We start from the raw sequence: 21891 nt of genomic DNA, 5'->3' as shown, positions 1-21891 counted from the left end.
TTAGTCTGTTCGTATCTGTTTTTATCTGTTATTTTTATATCAAAATTGCAGAACCTACAGAAGATACTATGGAATTTTCTCTTTGTTTCAGCTAATTTCATTCACTATCACTGACAAGACTGGCTATACAAGGTTGGAATATAAGAGAAAGACTATGTAACTTTACATGTCTTAAAAGTACAATAAAAAAATAAATCCAATTTGTTATCTATTTTTGATTCTTCTGAGACTGTTTGTTACCATAGTCAATTTTGCTTTTGTCACATATACTGCTCTCAATCAAGTTTTTTAGACTTAACTTTTCTGAATTTTTTGAAAACTATTTTTAATTAGCTATTTTTAATTATTTCTCTATATTAGTTACTGGACCCATCTGCCTGTTTATTACAATAGCCACTAAAATCATACTTCAATCATTTGGTCCTGCTCTCTCTCCTTTTAATTATTTTCCTCAAGTATTTCTCACAGAAAATACTCAGACTTCAAGAACTGTGGCTTAGTGTTCTTCTGCCTGTGGCACACCAGTGCTGCCTTCTTTATCTTAGAAAGTCTTTTAATTAAGTTAGAAGTATGCTTGATTATTGACTCTTAAATATGTAAGATATCTGATCCATAACTCTCCAGAATGTACACACTGCATTCACCACATTTTGATTCCTCCAGTTAATGTATATGATGGTAATAAAGAAAACCTTGGATAAACCCATTACGGATCAGCATGCACTGAACATATTCTTATCTTAATATGACCAATGAGTTATTCCACCTGGGCTAACCTAAATTTGGAAAATTTTACATAAATAATACAAAACTTGGAGACTAAACATTGCACAGACAAAGTGGAATACTGTACTAAAATAACTTTATTAGACATCTAGTCCGAAAAACATCTTGGGTTTTGAAAGTAGTTCAGTATCAAGTAAAGTTTTGTACAGGGTACCGATCTTATTAAAACTTCAAGAGGAAAATTATGACGGTACTGAGACATGTGTTCAAGAACCACAATGCTTTATTAACTTGCTCTTTTTTGAGTTTCTGTAACAAAAGTAATTACGGCTTGGTAAAGGGCCCTTCAGTCCTACTAGTCCCTGTAGATGCCTATTTGCAAGTGTTTGCCCCATGTTTCTCTAAACTTTTCATATGCATTGCAATTGTAATCTTGTTTGCACCTGTTAAAGGACAGGTGTTCATTGCATCTGACTGCTTCTCTGGGCAGTCCGTCCAAAAAGCTTGCTGGAAGATATAGCAGAAAAAAAGACAAAAAGTACAGCTTTCTGATGTGTTTCTGGGTCCCAAGATAGAGAGATGTTGAATATATCTGTCAGCATTGGAAGCGGTGACCAAAGAGATTAACACCAGGAGTGAGGTACCAATGAGGTACCAAGTATTGGAACACTTGTGAAATGTTCAGCACACTATCATGTTGATTGTTAATGCAAATGGGGCATTTCATTGCGTTTTTCAATGTACACATGATAAATAAACTGGAATGTTGATCTTGACCTTGATATGCTCATTTCCAATTCTCCTTAAAGCTGATTTATACTTGTGCGTACTAGCTTACGCAAGTTGGCTACACCATTGTGAGCATTTATACTTGTTCGTTGGTGTGTCTGCGTCGCTCTGTAATTCACCGCCAAAATGCTAGTTAGCGGTGGGGTTTCTATGCCACTGTGTTGAGTTTCTTCATGTTGAAACTCAACACGAAGAAACTCAAACTTCAAACAATTGCGAATGAAACTGAAGGAGGGTGAATTCTCTGTGCTTGTCCGGCCACTGAGAGACATGGACGAGGAAATGCATTTCAAATATTTTCAGATGTCGGCAGGTAGATTTGACGATTTGATTCATCGTCTCCAACCATTTAGTTCGCATCAGTTTACGCACAGTATACTCAGAGACTGGCAATCACTATTTGAGTTTTAGCTTTAGGTGGAAGTCAACAGGCTGTAGCAGCTAGCTACAAACTGGCGTCAAGCACAGGGTCCTCCATAATTTTGGAGGTCTGTAAAGCTTTATGGAAAGCATTGCAGCCAGAGTTCCTTCCCTGACTTTCAGTCGCCCAATGGGAAGCTACTGCAGCGTAGGAGGAAATGCGATGCTACCAAGCGGACCAATCACAGTTGTTGAGGTCTGCGTCACCATGATGCATAGTGACTTCTTGGAAGAGGTGCACGTTAGGCTACAGCGTAGGGTTCGTCATAGAGTACAGCGTGGGTACGTCGCTACACCGTACCTACAGCGTACATTTGATGCACAAGTATAAATCAGCCTTTAGTCAATAATCCTCTTTAGTTAATAATTCACAAACCAATTACCATAAAGGAATCAGAAGTGGACAGATCGAGCAATTTCAGGTTCCTGGGTGTCAGTATCTCTGAGACCTAACCTGGACCCAACATATTGATGCAGTTATAAAGAAGACAAGTCAATGGCTATATTTCATTAGGAGGTTGAGGAGATTTGGTTTGTCAACTAAAACACTGGAAAACTGCTACAAAGGTTCTGTGGAGAGCTTTCTGACTGGCTGCATCACCGTCTGGTATGGGGGTGGGGGCTACTGCACAAGATTGATGTATGTTGCAGAAACTTGTGAAGTTAGTCAGCTCCATCATGGGTACTAGCCTCTGTAGTATCCAAGATGTCTTCAAGGAACAGTACCTCAGGAAGGTGGCATCCATCATTAAGGTCTCCCTCCACCCAGGACATTTCCTCTTCTTATTGTTACCATGGGGAAGGAGGCACAGAAACCCAAAGGCACACACTCAGTGATTTAGATACAGCTTTTTTCCCTTCCACCATCCAATTTCTAAATGGACATTGAACCCACGAACACTACCTCACTACTTTTTTTATTTTGTTTTTACACTACTTATTTTTAACTTTTTAATAGACATATATTTATACTTATTGTAATTCAGTGTTTTTCTCTATATTTATTTATCATATATTTCATTGTACTGCTGCCATAAAGTTAACAAATTTCACAAAATATGCTGGTGATATTAAACCTGATTCAGATTCTTATTCCCTCTTGCAGTCACTTTCCCCTTATTGTTCACAAGCTATACCACTTAATTGTTCACAAACTATCACTAATTTAGCTGAGCAGATCAAATGTAACATTGTTAACCTAGGCATCCTTCCACATAAGCCTTTGAATGTGTAACTTTAGCAGAAAGTTAGGAGGCAAGCAGTCTTTATTGCAGAAGTATTGGAGGACAAGAGTAAAGAACATATCAAGAACATTAGAAACCAAAGCAGGAAGTGGTCATACCACTCCTAGGACTATTATACCTTGTCATGAATGATCTTTTGTCTCAGTGTTACTTGCCTGAATGGAACTCTAGCCTTTTGATTCAATTATGAAGAAGTGTCTTGATAAAATTATAAAGGGCCCTGAGACTGCACTTGTTTTCTAGAATGATGTCCCTTCCAAAATAAATATATATAATACTTAAGACAAAAAGGTACAACAACACAGTGCACCAGACTTATCCAGAGGAGAGATTAAGCAGATAACCAGGGTTTACACTATCTACCATTTAGATGAATGAGGGGTGATCTCATCGAAGCGTAAAAGATTCCTATTGAACTTGATAGGGCCCATGATATTTTCTTGGTTTGGTTTGTATTTCTAGAATTGGCTACAACATCAAATTAAGGAATAAACTACTTATGACTGAGATGAAAAGAACTCTCTTCACTCAGAGGGTAATGAATCATTGGAGTTCTCTACTCAAGGGGTATGGAGGCATTACATATACTCAAATACTTTCTGCAATATAGATCAAGATACCATTTGTCGTAATTGTTATTCAGCACTGAAACAGGTCCTTCTGTCCAACTTGACCACGCTGACCAAAATGCCTTCCTAAACTAGTCACATACCTGCAAAGGGCCTGTATCCCTCTAAATCTTTCCTATTCACTTAACCTGTCTAAATATTTTTAAATGTTATAATTATACCCATCCCTATCACTTCTGCTAGCAAATTATTTGATATACCTCTCCTTCTTTCTTCTGAAGTTTAGGCCTATAACATTCAAAAGAGATGAACCTGACCTTCGCAAGAAATCAAGATATGACTTCCCTAAATATAACAGAAATGTTATATTTAAACAGCGCCAGTCTAACATCAAGTCTCAGTCCAACCATCAACTGTGGCAGGGCTTACAAAGTGTAATGGGTTACAAATGAAGACAGGCAGCATTGCTGACAACAGCACATCCCTTCCCAATCAGCTTAACACATTCTATGCACATTCTGAACAGAAAGAAACAGATATATCACCACCCACCCTGACAGTCTCCAATGCACCTGAATCTATAGTCACCGTTACAGACATAAGATCAATCTTCCAGAGGGTGTACCTTCTGAAATCATCAGTCCTGATTATGTCATTAGATATTATTCAGATCAGCTGATGGGTATATCCTCTTCCTGCTTTGAGCTGTGGCTTCCTTCTGCTTTAAGAAAACTACTATCATCCAAATTCCAAAGAAAAACAAAATAACATTCCTTAACTACCTCCCAGTGGCTCTGACATCTACCATCTTGAATTGCTTCAAGAGGCTGGTCATGGCATGCACCAACTACAGCTTTCCAGACAACCTCAAACCATTGAAATTTTTCTACAACCGAAACAGGTTGACAGAGAGCGGATGCCATCTCCCTGTTCCTACACTCATCCCTGGAGCCTCTGTACAGTAAAGACACCTACATTACACCTATTGTTTATTGGCTACAGTTTTGCCTTCAATATAATTATTCCATACAAACTCATCACCAAATTCTGGATCCTGGGAGTTAATGACTCCCTCTGCAAATGGATCCTTGACTTCCTGAGCACAGACAGCAAACATAAGTCGAGGCGGTAACATCTCTTCCACGGTTATTCTGAACACTGGTACTCCACAAGGTTACATACTCAGCCCCCTACTCTACTCCCGGTACACTCATGACTCCGTAGCCAGATTCTTTTCTAACTCCATCAACAAATTTGAAAATGATATCGCTGTGGCGGGTCACATCTCAACTAACAATGTTGGAGTACAGGAAGGAGATAGAGAGATTAACAACATGGTGTTAAGACAACAACATTTCCCTCAATGTCAACTAAACAAAAGAGCTGGTCATTGACTACAGAAAGAGGAGTGCACACGTTCCTGCCTCCTCTCTACATCAACTCTGTTAAGTCCGAGAGGGCTGAGAGCTTGAGAGCTTGAGAGCTCCTAGGTGTGAACATCACCAACAGTTTGCCTGTCACAGCCAAAAAACTTCACCAATGCCTTTCATTCCTCAGGAGGCTAAAGATATTCGGCCTGTTCCCATTGACCCTTACCAATATTTATCGATGCATCATAGATAACATTTTGTCTGAATGCATAATAGCTTAGAATGGTAGTTGCTCTACATGTGACCACAAGGAACTGCAGAGAATTGTTGATACAGTTCAGCACATTATGGGATCCAGGATCCCCTCTATGGACTCTGCTTCTACTTCTCACTGCCTCAGTAAAGCAGCCAGCATAATCAAAGACCCTGCCCACTCCTCTCCCATTGGGCAGAAGATAACAATACCTGGAAGCATATACCACCAGACTCAAGAACAGCTTCTACCCCACTGTTATCTGACTCCTGAATGAACTTTTTTATACAATAATATCTGGCTACTATCATGTGTTTATCATATACCTGCACTACCCTTTATGGTAGCTTTTACATACTGTATTCTGCAGTTACTGTTTTAATGTATCCTACATTGATGCACTCTATAGTAATTTGATTAGTATGAACAGTATGCAAGCTTTTCATTGTATCTCGGTACATGTAACAATAATAAACAATTACCTGTCTGAAAAACCTGCCTCCAAGGTCCCCTTTAGATCTTTCCCCACTCATCATAAATCTATACCTTCTAATTTTAGATTCCCCTACCCTGGAAAGAAGTCTGTCACCAACCACATTATAATGCCCCTCAGGACTTGATGTGGTGGTGTGCTGGGGCAATGGCATCAACACGGGTGATGCCAACAGACTCAATAAACTGATTAGAAAGGTTGGTTCTGCGATAGGTATCAAACTGGACACACTGGAGACTGTGGAAGAACAAAGGATCCTACAGAAAATCCTAGCAATTCTGAACGATGTTTCTCACCCTCTTGGCTGAAAACAGAGAAGCACCTTTAGTAATAGACTAAGACAACTGTGCTGCTCCAAAGAGTGCTATATGAGGTCAGCCTTACCCTCGGCAATTAGGTTCTATTATGAGTCAACCTACAGTTGGGGAAGTGTTGAATCCTTCCTGTTAGACTGTTTGAAGTAACTTATTTTTTAAATTCTTTCTTACTTCCTTTCTAATATTTGTATATTTGTACATTGTGCACTTGCAATGCTACTGTGACACTGTAATTTCCTTTGGAATCAATAAAGTATCTATCTATCTATCTAAGGACATTTCTCAGCCTCCTTTGCTCCAGGGAGTCCAGTCCCAGCCTGTGCAGGCACATGCACATCGGATGGATTGCAATCACCCAAATCCATCCAAACTGTGATCAGTTCCACAACTTTCCACTGGCTCGAGTGAGTCACACAGCATCTGCAAGAGGGCATTTGCAAGTTGCCTTTGCTTATACTGCTTTCACACTCTACGGCAGCCAGACTGCATAACATGAGGTGCTACAGCTGACACAATCCTGAAGAAAGTGCGAGTGTAATATGGGATAGTCTGGGTTTGGTCAGATGTTTATGAAATCTGTAAACTGTTTGAAGAGAGATTATTTGTGTTGATATTTGTCACCAACTGCATTTGCTTCTGCCTGCTTTACCTCATATCAGCACAGGAAATGACTTTAAATAACAGCCTACCCTATAGTTAACCAGCTCTTCCCACTCCACCTTTAGGGCTTATCAGCAATAGATCTGGATTTCATAATCTTTATATCTCTGTGTAGCATAGACGAGGATTTAGGAAGAGGAGCAGTGTAACATGCAATAATTAAAAGTCGGACAACATTTGAGGTGGGCCAAGCCCGGCACACTTAAAACATCTTCTCAACAACTGCGGCCCCAATAAAATTAGAGACAGCACAGGTCAGGTGAAGGTCACAGAAAAGCTTTGCACTTACAGAATGTGTGAGATGTCACTTGGAGGCAGTCATAATCTTCGGCCCACACGTGGTTAACCTCCTCTCTCTAAATACTACGAATAATATAAAACAGACATACATCGTAAGATATTACAAGATACTGTCAAAAATTGTATTTAAGCTATAACAAAATACCACATATCAGTATCGTCAATGTGCTCTAGTGACCTCACACAGCTTTACCTCAACTGCCAGTAACTTCAACTCACATGTACTTCTTTCTAATGGTGATTCTGAGTGCAAGTTACTTTGGCAATCATTCCTCTCTCTACAGATGTTCAACCCTGTCTGCAATTTCCTTGCAAGCTGTTCTTCAAATGTATATAACCTATAGCTAAATTTCTTCAAATATAACTCATTCCGATGATTATCCAGAGGGGTCCGTTTCCATGTATACAAAGAAATCCATCATGTTCCCAACTAGCTTGCTGGTTGTGAGGTTGATAGGGAAAGCAATGCAGACAAATGACCAGAAAGGGAGCAAGGGAGTGGCATAGCAGGACGGCCATATCTCCAGACACAAGAGATTCTGCACATGCTGGAATTCTGGATCAACACACGTTCAACTTTGGAGGAACTCAGCGGATCAGGAAGCATTTATAGAGGAAAATTAAAGTCTCTCTCCCCCTGAAACATCAACTGTTCATTTTCCTCCATAGATACTGCCTCACCTGCTGGGTTCCTCCATCATTTTGCTTGTATTTAGACATATCTCTACTTCTCCACCTCATCGTCTACTTGGGTTACAAAGCTTTATCTTCATCTTTGTTTCTCTGCACTGTTGGCACTTCCCCCCCCCCTCTCTTTCCCTCATCCTTTCTCGCTTCCTCCAGTTACCTACCAGCAAAACTCTGTCTGCATCTCTCTGATTGACTGCCTTCACCACATATCCCCTTCTTTCTTTCTCCAGTGTGTCCTTCGCTGTGTCGACTCTTGTCTGCAAACTCTGCCTACATTTATTTTCCCTCTCTGACCATCTGCTTGCACTGCTTTCTCTCTCATTTTGGTTTGGTGTCTCTCTCTTTCTCCCCCTCTCTTGCCCTTAGCCCATAGTTTTCTCTCACTCTGCCTCTGGTCATCTATCACATGCATTTATACTTTTGTAATTTCCTCTTGTCATCTGTCTCATTGCTCATTCTCCCTTTCTCTCTCTTCAGCCATCTGCTCATATTTTCTCCTTTTCCTCTCTGCTGACCTGTCTACATGCTCTCCCTTCCATGCCAAATGCCTGCACTAATTTCACACACTCTGCTTCCTTCTCTGGTTATCTGCCTACACTGCTCTCTCCCACCTTCTCTGAGGATTAGCCTTCATGCTGTCACTTTTTCCCATGGTCTCTAATCATGCGACAACAGTAATCTTTATCTCTGATTAATTGTCTGCACTGCTCTCTCTTACATCTTTACTTTGGTCATCTTCCTCACTCACTCTTTCTCATGCTCCTGTCATCACATGAACTGCATTTAGTGTCTAGCATTCCTACCCTTAATAATTTGTTTGCATGGCCCTCTCTCTTTCTCTATTAGCTGTTTTCAAAGCTTTTTCACTCCTTGCCTACACATTCTGCTTTCTCTCTGGTCAGATATCTTAGCTGCATGTTCTCACACTCACCCACGCTTATATTTTCCTTCTGATCCTTATGAGTACACTGCTCTCTGAATCCCTCTTTGGTCTTCTCCAATATGCTCTGCCATTTTGATCATATACCTACTCAGCTCACTTTGGTAAATAGTCTGCATCTTGTATTGTTTCATTTTCTCTCTGGTCTTTTCCTTCCACTGTCTTTTTTCCCTCTCTCTCATTATCCAGCTGCTCTGTTTTACTACACTGAGAAGGTGCTTTGTAGTGTCCTTTTAAACTATGCTCCTTTTTATATTGACTATACGAGATGAGAGAAGAGACTGCTGAGCCTCTGGCTAGGATCTTTATGTCCTCGTTGTCCACGGGAATAGTACCGGAAGATTGGAGGGAGGCGAATGTTGTTCCCTTGTTCAAAAAAGGTAGTAGAGATAGTCCGGGTAATTATAGACCAGTGAGCCTTACGTCTGTGGTGGGAAAGCTGTTGGAAAAGATTCTTAGAGATAGGATCTATGGGCATTTAGAGAATCATGGTCTGACCAGGGACAGTCAGCATGGCTTTGTGAAGGGCAGATCGTGTCTAACAAGCCTGATAGAGTTCTTTGAGGATGTGACCAGGCATATAGATGAGGGTAGTGCAGTGGATGTGATCTATATAGATTTCAGTAAGGCATTTGATAAGGTTCCACACAGTAGGCTTATTCAGAAAGTTAGAAGGCATGGGATCCAGGGAAGTTTGGCCAGGTGGATTCAGAATTGGCTTGCCTGCAGAAGGCAAAGGGTGGTGGTGGAGGGAGTACATTCAGATTGGAGGATTGTGTCTAGTGGTGTCCCATAGGGATTTGTTCTGGGACCTCTACTTTTCATGATTTTTATTAACGACCTGGATGTGGGGGTAGAAGGGTGGGTTGGCAAGTTTGCAGATGACACAAAGGTTGGTGGTGTTGTGGATGGTGTAGAGGATTGTCAAAGATTGCAGAGAGACATTGATAGGATGCAGAAGTGGGCTGAGAAGTGACAGATGGAGTTCAACCCGGAGAAGTGTGAGGTGGTACACTTTGGAAGGACAAACTCCAAGGCAGAGTACAAAGTAAATGGCAGGATACTTGGTAGTGTGGAGGAGCAGAGGGATCTCGGGGTACATGTCCACAGATCCCTGAAAGTTGCCTCACAGTTGGATAGGGTAGTTAAGAAAGCTTATGGGGTGTTAGCTTTCATAAGTCGAGGGATAGAGTTTAAGAGTTGCGATGTAATGATGCAGCTCTATAAAACTCTGGTTAGGCCACACTTGGAGTACTGTGTCCAGTTCTGGTCACCTCACTATAGGAAGGATGTGGAAGCATTGGAAAGGGTACAGAGGAGATTTACCAGGATGCTGCCTGGTTTAGAAAGTATGCATTATGATCAGAGATTAAGGGAGCTAGGGCTTTACTCTTTGGAGAGAAGGAGGATGAGAGGAGACATGATAGAGGTATACAAGATAATAAGAGGAATAGATAGAGTGGAAGCCAGCGCCTCTTCCCCAGGGCACCACTGCTCAATACAAGAGGACATGGCTTTAAGGTAAGGGGTGGGGAGTTCAAGGGGGATATTAGAGGAAGGTTTTTTACTCAGAGAGTGGTTGGTGCGTGGAATGCACTGCCTGAGTCAGTGGTGGAGGCAGATACACTAGTGAAGTTTAAGAGACTACTAGACAGGTATATGGAGGAATCTAAGGTGGGGGCTTATATGGGAGGCAGGGTTTGAGGGTCGGCACAACATTGTGGGCCGAAGGGCCTGTACTGTGCTGTACTATTCTATGTTCTATGTTCATTAGTTTGCCAAATTGTATGATAAAGTTATGACTGGAATTTTCCACCTTTCCTGTTACTACTGTAAGTATGATATTCTGGCAAATGTTCTAAAGTAATCATTTGCTTCTGAACAGACAGGTGATCTGTTCCCAACACTACATTACTTAAGGTTTAGAGATAAATATTTATAACATTAAGAAAGTATGTCTCTTGGATTAAAATGTTATTGTAACTACCCTCCTCAGATTACGAGTTAAAGTATGAATATGTACTAATGTTGAGACATAACTGACAAAAACACTTTTGAGAGTGTTCATTGTAAGGCAAGAAAATGAACAAGCAAGGAGATAAATGCTGAGCCTTTATAAGACACTAGTCAGGCCGCACTTAGAGTATTGTCAACAGTTTCGGGCACCATTTCTCAGACAGGTTGTGTTATCATTGGAGAGAGTCCACAGGAGGTTCAGGAGGGAGCATTCGAAGGGAGAAATTCCGGTGACTGTGCTGACCAGGGAGTTGTGGGTGTACTCCACACAAATGAGATGGGTGCTCCAGGATGACGGGTTGTTGGCGGATATGCAGCGCAGTGCTGCTTCCAAATCCTGGTATGCTCGTTCCGTTTGACCATTAGTCTGTGGATGGAAACTGGAAGACAGATTTACTGAGGCTCCAAGGGCTTGACAGGAGGATCTCTAGACTTGAGAGATAAATTGGGGGCCCCGGTCAGAAACAATGTCAGAGGGAATTCCAAGAAGGCGGAACACATGATGAACAAGGAGGTCGGCTGTTTCACGGGCTGTAGGGAGTTTGGGAAGGGATACGAAGTGCACGGCTTTGGAGAAATGGTCCACCACGGTGAGTACAGCAGTGTTACCATGTGAAGGAGGTGGTCCAGTAACGAAATCCAGAGCAATGTGGGACCAAGGGCAGCTACGGACAGGTAGGGGACGAAGCAACCCAGCAGGTGGTCGATGGAGGCTTTTCCGTGGGCACATACAGAACAGGTAGAGACGAAGGACGCTGTGTCAGCGTCCATGGAGGGCCACCAGAAATGTCTCTTCAGAAGGGACAGAGTTTGATCGATTCCGGATGGCAGGCGAAACGAGAAGTATGCCCCCACTGGAGAATCTGAGACCAAACAAAGTCGGTTGAGTCCGTTGGATCTCTTTATGGATTCGATCTCCCGGGTGAGGGCAGCCACAACACAAGAGGGTGAAAGGATGGTATCGGGGTTGGGAAGGCCCTCCTCGGAGACGTATTGACGAGAGAGAGCATCTGGCTTCCTGTTCTTGGAACCAGGATGATAGGTGAAGGTGAATTTGAAACGGCCAAAAAATAATGCCCAACGGGCTTGGCGGGAATTAAGGCGTTTAGCGGTTTGGATGTATGCCAGGTTCTTATGGTCCACCCAGACGATGAATGGATGTTCAGCTCGCTCCAGCCAGTGCCTCCACTCCTCCAAAGCAAGTTTGATGGCCAGCAACTCCCGGTTTCCAATGTCGTAGTTCTATTTGGCAGGGGATAGATGGTAAGAGAAGGCGGCGCAGGGATGGAGCTTTTGGTCTGGGACAGAGAAAATTAAGATGTCGTCCAAATAAACAAAAACAAAACTGTTAATAAGGTCCCTGAGGATATCGTTTACCAGGGCTTGGAAGACGGCGGGGGCATTGATGATACCGAATGGCATGACCAGATATTTGAAATGACCGAGGGTGGTGTTAAAAGCTGTTTTCCATTCATCTCCCTCCCTTATCCTGATCAGGTGATAGGCATTCTGCAGGTCCAACTTAGAGGAAATTGTGGCTCCATGAAGGAGCTTGAAAGTAGAGTTGATAAGGGGCAGGGGACACTTATTCTTTATAGTGATGCTGTTCAGGCCACGGTCATCAATGCAGGGGTGCTGTGAGCCATCTTTCTTCCCCACAAAGAAGAGACCTGCGCCTACAGGGGAAGGTGAGGGTCAGATAATGCCAGCCGCGAGAGAGTCATTTAGGTAAGCCTCCATTGCTTCCCTTTCTGGTCGGGACAGGTTGTACAGCCGACTGGTGGGTAGAGAGCCTCTGGGGAAAAGGTCAGTTGCGCAATTGTAAGGGCAATGCAGAGGCAGGGAAAGAGCCCGTTGCTTGCTAAACACTTCTCCCAGATCGTGATACTCTACTGGAACCTTGGATAAGTCGGAGGGGGTGCAGAGGCGGACGAGGTTGCGGTGACCTCCACTGAGGAAAGGGCTGATTGTAGACAAGTAGAATGGCAGAACGAAATCCAGCTGACTATCTTTCTGGAGGGCCAGTCAATGTGGGAGTTATGATGGCTTAAACAGGGGTAATCAAAAACAATAGGGGCTTGAGGAGAGGAAATGTGAGCGTTGAACAGCAAACAGGAGGGAGTGCAGGAAAGCAGGAGGCAGGCAGAACTTATCTTGACACGGAGCGTAGAAAGGAAAGCGGCAGACAAAACTTTTCTTAGCACGGAGAGACGGAGTTACACAGGTAAACCTCGGTGCTGAAGTAAAACTTAGAAAACTTATCTTGACACGGAGAGACTGAGTTTCACAGGTAAATCTCTGTACTGAAGCAAAACTTAGAACACACAATCCTAAGCGGACAGGAAACATTAATTACCACTGTAACTGCACTGGTCCAATGCAATAATGGCCACGCAAAATACAGATGTCCTTGAAGATTTATTTTTATTTCTTTCTCTCTCTTTCTTCAGTAGACACCGTGAAAACTACAAGAAAATAAAGGACATAAAATTTTGAAACGTACGTCTTTCAGTCTTTTAAAGTCTCTCAAGCTAGTGTCTGCCGTTAAAAATGGGCTCAAACACGTTAGCACATCAGAAGTGTGTTGAAAAAAATAAATCACTAAAAATGTATCACACTGTTCATATAGAGGCACATCAACAACATTGTACATTAAACAATTACCCTGTGCACTTCTTGGACCACATGCAGAATAAGGTTATTTTAGGGCCGTATGTCTTTCTCTGTTTTCATGTTGGTTCTGACCCAGAATACTACAGTCATGCTTTTATTAAACTGTGGTCATGTGACATGTTAAACTCTGGTCATGAGACCCATTAAACTCTGGTCATTAAATAAAACCTTACATAAAAGATTTTAAGATGATAAAATAATCATGAATTTATGACAAAAACATATAAAATAAACATCTCAATGAAACATGTCTCTGAGACAGTTACAACCACACTGGCAAACCAACGATTTGGCAACTAGTGGGTGCAAAGCCGGGGGTTCTTATGCTTCAAGTCTTGATGAAAACCAGATGTGCCGCCACCAAAGGAAATTAGGAGAAAATGGGGAATTAACGGTCGGAACCGTGATAAAATCATTAATATAGATGACAAACAACAACAGAATCAGCACCCATCCCTGTGGTACATTACCAGTCACAGGTCTCCAGTCAGAGAGGTAACTATCTACTGACCCTCTCTGGCTTGTCCTGTGAAGCAAATGCTAAATTCAGTTGACTACCTCATCTTCAGTATCAAGTGACTGAATATTCTTGGCCAGCCTTCCATGCGGGACCTTGTCAAAGACCTTGCTAAAGTTCATGTAGACTACATCCACTGCTTTTCCTGGTAACTTTCTCTAAAAACTCTATAACATTGGTTAGACATGATCTACCACACACAAAGCAATGTTGAATATCACTGGCTTCGATCAGCCTAGCTGTAGAGCCTCAGAAGGCAGCCGTGAATGGGCTAATGAGTTAAACCAATTCTTCAATAGGTTTGACAATTGCCGTCCTGTTCACACCCCCTCAGCACACCTGTCCAGGTGCCGAGGCTCCCTCAGCACCAACACCTCCCCGCCTCCCCCTCCCACCCCCAGTTTAACCCATGCTACCACCATCTACATCCCCTCCTTGCCCTGCACCTACCATCCATACCTCTACATACCAACCGCTATCATCCCAATCTTCATCTCCCCCAGCCTTCACCTCTGCCAACTCTCCAGTCATCATGGACTCACCTTCACTACTGAGCAGGCAAGAAGGGCTCTGGGGAAACTCAGGCATGGCAAAGCATTGGGACTGCACGATGTGAACATAGAACATAGCAATCTACAGCACATTACAGGCCCTTCGGCCCACAGTGTTGTGCTGACCATGTAACCTACTCTAGAAACTACCTAAAATTTCCCTAGTGCATTTTTCTAAGCTCCATGTACCTATCTAAGAGGCTCTTAAAAGATCCTATTGTATCCGCTTCCACAACTGCCTCCGGCAGTCCATTCCACACACCGGCCACTCTCTGTGTGAAAAACATAGCCCCGACATCCCCTCAGTACCTTTTTCCAAGCACCTTAAAACTATGCCCCCTTATGTTAGCCATTTCAGCCCCCAAAGTCCCGAAAGAATGTGCTGAGCAGCTGTGTGGAGTTTTCCAGTGCATCTTCAATCTGAGTCTCAGCCTGGAAAGGGTTACAACTGTATGGAAAATATCATGTGTCGTCCCAGTACCCAAGAAGAGCCAAGCAAAAGATTTGAATGACTACCATCCAGTTTCCTTGGCCTCACACATCATGAAGATCCTAGAGAGGCTGGTCCTGGCTCACCTCCAATCTCTGGTCAGATCAGCTCGATCCCCTGCAGTTTGCCTAGGAGAAGTTCATTGGATTCAACAATGCTGTCGTCTGTCTACTGAACGGAGCCTACCCTACCATTTGGATAAGCAGGGCAGCACTGTGAGGATTATCGTTTCTGATTTCTCGAGTGTTTTCAATACTATACAGCCTCCATTCAATGCAGTTTGCCACTTCCATTGTATCCAGGATAATGGACTACTTGACTGGCAGACAACAACTTGTGTGGCTTCAGGGATGTGTGCTAGACATGACTATAAGCAATGTTCCCGCTAACTTTTAGCAGTCAGTGTGCGCAAAAATCTTATGTTGTGTAAATTTTTTTCCTGTGACAAAAGTATGTGCGCACTGAATGCACACATGGGACAGTTTATATAGGGTTACAAAATATTTGACATAAAACTGCACAGAATAACAACAAAGTAACATACATATTTAAGTCACACACAAAAAAAATGCTGGTGAACACAGCAGGCCAGGCAGCATCTATAGGAAGAGGTATAGTCGACGTTTCGGGCCGGGACCCTTCGTCAGGACTAACTGAAAGAAGAGATAGTAAGAGATTTGAAAGTGGGAGGGGAAGGGGGAGATCCAAAATGATAGGAGAAGACAGGAGGGGGAGGGATGGAGCTAAGAGTTGGAAAGTTGACTGGCAAAAGGGATACGAGGCTGGAGAAGAGAGAGGATCATGGGACAGGAGGCCTAGGGAGCAAGAAAGGTGGATGGGCAAGGAGTTACAATGAGAGGGGCAGAGGGAGAAAAAGGAGAGAAAACAAAGGGGAAAAAAAATCATAATAATGATAATAATAAATAAATAAATAAGGGATGGGGTACGAAGGGGAGGGGGGCATTAACGGAAATTAAAGACGTCAATATTCATGCCATCAGGTTGGAGATATTTAATTTTTATCATATTTAAGTCACTCAGTTATTTTTTCTCTCTCCTGTCTTTGGCATTTAACCATTCTTTGTAAACTCTATCTCGACGAATAGAACTTCCATCCCATTGATAGCTTTTGATTCTCATTAACATATCCAACTGACAGTCACCTAAATGGTTTCTCAGCTTGTTTTTGAGTTGATTCATTAGGCTAAAACCTCGCTCACAGTCCGCACTAGATGCAAGAAAATTTCACTCAATGTCCATCAACTGTGCAAGATCGCAAAACTGTTCATTTTGAAGTACAAATGCCACCATTTGAGCAAAGTTTGAAATCGGTTTGGATTTAATTTTTTCTTGCACAGAAAATTTGAAATCATTAAACTGTCTAACTATTACAACATTTTCAGCTAGAAAATCATGATATTTTAGCCATAAGGCATTAACTTGTTCATCGCCAAAAATGAAGTCACAATCTGCAATTGCGGAGAAATCAAAAGCTGACCATTCCTGTACCTCAACTTTGATCTCCTCTGAGTTTGATTGTTTTTACTTTCGCTCATCTGCACTCAACCGTAACATGCGTAGCACTCCTGTAACGGATAATGACGGGTTCTGTTGCCTGAGCTTTTGTACACCATCCAAATGCGATTTATTTGCCAAATGACGCTTCAAAAAGTCAAGTTTCCAAATATCATCCCACTTCTTTCCACTAGCAAATTCTCCAGCAATTTTCACATCACAACAATACAAACAGATAACTCCAGTTTCCGCATCATACATAAATATCTCTCGTAGCTGAACGTTCATGACCTCATGAGCTTTCGGTGTAATAGTTTCTACTATTTTGTTAAGCCATTCAACTTTAAACAAATTTGCAGTTCTTTTGCGCTCCATGCCCTTTGCTTCTTTTGAATTTGACATAGTGAATCAATATTTTTTCCAATAAAAACTTAGTAAGCTATCTACAGGATTTGAAACAGATCTTTGTAAACTTTACAATATGAACACTGCCTGCCAAAGATGGCTGCCGCCGTGATGCGGCTGTACAAACCGGAACAGGATAGGTGAGGTGACTTAAATTAGTGACATGCATTGTGGTATTTGAAAAACTGACTAACTAGTTTACAGAAACAGTTAGCTAAAAGATTATTTTCAATAAATACAATTATTAACTACTGCATTATTTTAGGTAACTAATCTCTTGTGCGCACATTAATTTCCTTTGTGCGCTGGTTGAAAAACGTCTGTGCATGCACACACGCGCACAGCTTAGAGGGAACTATAAGTAGCACTGGGGCCCCACAGGGGACTGTATTGGCTCCCTTCCTGCTTACCCTGTATACCTCGGAGTTTAGATACAACACTGAGCTACGTCATCTGCAGAAATCCTCTGATGACTCAGCAATAGTTGGGTGCATAAGGGGAGGGCAGGAGGATGAATACAGGGTCCTGATGGGGGACTTTGTCAAGTGCTGCAAGCTGAATCATCTGCAGCTCAGCATCAGTAAGACAAAGGAGAAGGTGATGGACTTTAGGAAGATTAAGCCTACACTGCTCCCTGTTTCTACTGACGGTGAGGACATAGATGTGGTGAGGACCTACAGGTACCTGGAGGTGCATCTGGATAACAGACTCAAGTGTAGCACCAACACAGAGGCTGTGTTCAAGAAAGGCCAGAGTTGCCTCTACTTCCTGAGGAGACTGAGGTTCTTTGGAGTAGGTAGGCCTCTCCTTCACAAGTTCTACCAGTCTGTTGTAGCCAATACAATCTTCTATGCAGTGGTGTGCTGGGGCAATGGCATCAATGCAGGTGATGCCAATAGGCTCAATAAACTGATTAAAAGTGCTGTCTCTGTTATAGGAGTCACACTGGACACCACTGGAGGCAGAGGTATAACAACAGACTTGAACTAATCTTCCACTATGATACTTTGCTTTCTATTGCCAAGTGAATTATGGATCCAATTTACCAGCTTGTCTTTGACTAGCTTCTGAGATGAACCTTGTCAAAGTGCTTATTAAAATTCAGGTAGACAACACTAATCATATTGTCCTTCTCAATATATTTAGTTAACCTCATCAAAGAATGCAATCAAATAAGTGAGACAGCATTTCCCATGAACAAAGCCAAGTTGACTCATCACTAATGAATCTCTGCCTTTCAAAGTGTAAATTATCTTTTTCCAGTACAACTCACTGGCCCATAGTTAACTATTTTGTCTGTTTCCCTCTTGATTACATGATTTGCTATCTTTCAATCATCTGCTACCTCACCTCTGGCTATCAAAATCTCCAACAGGATCCCAGCAATCTCCTCTCTTTCTCCTATAGCAGCATCAGAATCAGGATTAATATCACTGGCATATTTTGTGGCAGCAGTACAGTGTAATATATAGTAAAAATACCATAAATTACAATCATGAAATATATACATAAATAACAAAATTAAATAAATAGTACAAAAAAGAACAAAAAAATAGTGAGTTGGTGTACATGGGTTCATTATTCATTCAGAAATCTGATGATGGAGGGTAAGAAGCTATCCCTAAAACACTGAGTGTGTGTCTTTTGGCTCCCATACCTCCAACTTGATGGTAACAATGAGAATAGGGCATGTCCTGGGTGATTGATGTCCTAACGATGGATGCCCTTTTTGAGGCATCAATCACCATTTGAAGATGTCTTTAATGCTGGAGAGGCTAGTGCCCCTAGAGGAGATGACTGACTTTCTAATTTATTTGTTAATTTAGAGATACAGCACAGAATAGTTTCTTGTAGCCCTTTGAGCCTTGCCACCCAGCACCTCCCCCCCCACCCCGATTTAACCCTAGCTTAATCGCAGAACAACTTACAATAACGAACTAACATATGTCTTTACACAGTAGGAGGAACTGGAGCACCCGGAAGAAACACACGTGCACAACATATAAATTTGCTTACAGTGGACACCGGAATTGAACTCCGAACAGTCCTTCCAAGTGAGGCAACACTTCACTTGTGAGTCTGTTGGGGTCATTTATTGCATCCGGTGCAGCCTCCTCTACATCGGTGAAACCCGAAGCAGATTGGGGGACCGCTTCGTCGAGCACCTCCGCTCCGTCCGCCGAAACAGACAGGATCTCCCAGTAGCCACCCACTTCAACTCTGCTTCCCACTCCCATTCAGATATGTCCATACATGGCCTCCTCTACTGTCACGATAAGGCTAAACTCAGGTTGGAGAAGCAACACCTCATATACCGTCTACGTAGTCTCCAGCCCCTTGGTATGAACGTAGAATTCTCCAACTTCCGGTAATTCCCTCCCCCTCCCTTCCCCTATCCCTATGTCACTCTGCCTCCTCCCCCAGCTGCCTATCACCTCCCTCATAGTTCTGCCTCCTTCTACTACCCATTGTGTTTTCCGCTATTCCTCCTTCACCTTTCCTGCCTATCCCCTCCCCCACGCCTTTATCTTTCCCCTTCCTGGTTTTTCACCTGGAACCTACCAGCCTTCCTCTTCCCACCCTCCTCCCACCTTCTTTATAGGGCCTCTGCCCCTTCCCCCTATAGTCCTGATGAAGGGTTCCGGCCCGAAACGTCGACCGATCTTTTCCACGGATGCTGTCTGAACTGCTGAGTTCCTCCAGTGTGTTGTGAGTGTTACTCGTTCCACTTACAAGGGTAAGTGCCAGGAGGGAGATCGGTGGGGAGGGATGCGGGGGGGGGGGGGGAGAATGAATGGACAAGGAAGTCGCGTAGGGAGCCATCTCTGCAGAAAGCAGAGAGAGGCGGGGAGGGAAAGATGTGCTTAGTGGTGGGATCCCATTGGAGGTGGCGGAAGTTACGGAGAATAATATGTTGGACCTGGAGGCTGGTGGGGCGGTAGGTGAGGACAAGGGGAACCCTATTCCGAGTGGGGTGGCGGGAGGATGGAGTGAGAGCAGATGTGCGTGAAATGGGGGAGATGCGTTTGAGAGCGGAGTTGATGGTGGAGGAAGGGAAGCCCCTTTCTTTCAAAAAGGAGGACATCTCCCTCGTCCTGGAATGAAAAGCCTTATCCTGAGCACCGATCCCTGCAGCACACCATTAGTCATAGGCCTTCAGTCAGAAAGACAGCCCTCTTTCTGACTTCTCCCACAGAGCCAATGTCTGTTCTAATATTCTACCTCATCTTGAATGCTGAGTGACTCTACCTTCTTGACCAGCTTCCCAGGTGGGACCTTGTCAAGTGCCTTACTAAAGTCCATGTAAATAACATCTACTGCCTTACATTCATCCACTTTCCTAGTAACTTCCTTGAAAAACTCTATAAGGTTGGTTTGACATGACCTGCCATGCACAAAGCTATGCTGACTATATGTGATCGGTCCATGTCTATCCAAATACTTATATATCCGCACCCTTAGAATATCTTCCAATAACATTCCCACAACTGATGTCAGATTCACCGGCCTGTAATTTCCTGGTTTATGTTTAGAGCCTTTTCTAAACAGCAGAATAATATTGGTTGTAGTGTATCTCAAGTTTGCTGATGACACTAAATTGAGTGGAAAGGCAAATTGTGCAGCGGATACAGAGAGTCTGCAGAGAGATATAGATAGATTAAGTGTTGGCAAGGTTCTGCAGATGGAGTACAATGTTAGTAAATGCGAGGTCATCTTTGAAAAGAAAAGTGAAAGAGCAGGTTATTATTTAAATGGTAAAAAAAATTGCAGCATGCTGCTGTGCAGAGGGACTTGGGGGTGATTGTGCATGAATCACAAAAGGTTGGTTTTCAGGTGCAGCAGGCGGTCAAGAAGGCAAATGGAATATTGGCCTTCATTTAAGAGCAGGGAGGTTATGCTGTAACTGTACAGGGTACTGGTGAGGCCACACCTGGAGTACTGTGTACAGTTCTGGTCTCCTTACTTGAGGAAGGATGTACTGGCTTTGGAGGTGGTGCAGAGGAGGTTCACCAGGTTGATTCCAGAGATGAGAGGGTTAGACAAAGAGGAGAGATTGAGTCACCTGGCACCGTACTCAATAGAATTCAGAAGAATGAGAGGAGATCTTATAGAAACATATTAAATTATTAAAGCGATAGATAAGATAGAGGCAGTGAAGTTGTTTCCACTGGTAGGTGAGACTAGAACTTGGGGGCAATGCTTTAAGATTTGGGGAAGTAAATTTAGGATGGAGATCAGGAGGAACTGCTTTTCCCCAAAGAGTGGTGAATCTGTGGAACTCTCTGCCCAATGAAGCAGTGGTGGCTACCTCAGTAAATATATTTAAGACAAGGTTGGATAGATGTTTGCATAGTTGGGGAATTAAGGGTTATGGGGGAAAGACAGGTAGGTGGAGATAAGTCCATAGTCATATCAGCCATGATTTAATTCAATGGCAGACTAGGCCTGATGATGGGCCACATGGCCCAGTCCTGCTCCTACTTCTTATGTTCTTATGCTCTCCTCCACTCTTCTTATACCTCCCCAGTCACTAAGGATGATTTAAATATCAACACACATCAAAGTTGCTGGTGAACGCAGCAGGCCAGGCAGCATCTCTAGGAAGAGGTACAGTCGACGTTTCAGGCCGAGACCCTTCGTCAGGACTAACTGAAGGAAGAGCTAGTAAGAGATTTGAAAGTGGGAGGGGGAGGGGGAGATCCAAAATGATAGGAGAAGACAGGAGGGGGAGGGATGGAGCCAAGAGCTGGACAGGTGATTGGCAAAAGGGATATGAGAGGATCATGGGACAGGAGGCCTGGAGATCCTCTTGTATCCCTTTTGCCAATCAACTGTCTCGACCCGAAATGTCAACTGTACCTCTTCCTAGAGATGCTGCCTGGCCTGCTGCGTTCACCAGCAACTTTGATGTGTGTTGCTTGAATTTCCAGCATCTGCAGAATTCCTCATGTT

The 21891-nt window shown here is 43.0% G+C and overlaps 1 long non-coding RNA gene across 1 annotated transcript in view; it reads right to left on the bottom strand.

Annotated features, from left to right (window-relative positions):
• The window catches only part of LOC134358824 (uncharacterized), a 29440-nt gene extending 16187 nt beyond the window's left edge, over window positions 1-13253 (bottom strand). Inside the window, exons 1-2 of the long non-coding RNA XR_010020961.1 lie at window positions 13144-13253; window positions 7131-7204 (exon numbers count right to left, since the gene is read on the bottom strand). This is a non-coding gene — a long non-coding RNA (uncharacterized LOC134358824). The remainder of the gene's footprint in view (window positions 1-7130; window positions 7205-13143) is intronic.
• Between the last annotated feature and the right edge of the window lie 8638 nt (window positions 13254-21891).

This window comes from Mobula hypostoma, chromosome 2, assembly GCF_963921235.1.
Source record: "Mobula hypostoma chromosome 2, sMobHyp1.1, whole genome shotgun sequence".
NCBI classification, from domain to species: Eukaryota; Metazoa; Chordata; class Chondrichthyes; order Myliobatiformes; family Myliobatidae; genus Mobula; species Mobula hypostoma.
This window is presented reverse-complemented; position numbering and strand designations above follow the sequence as displayed.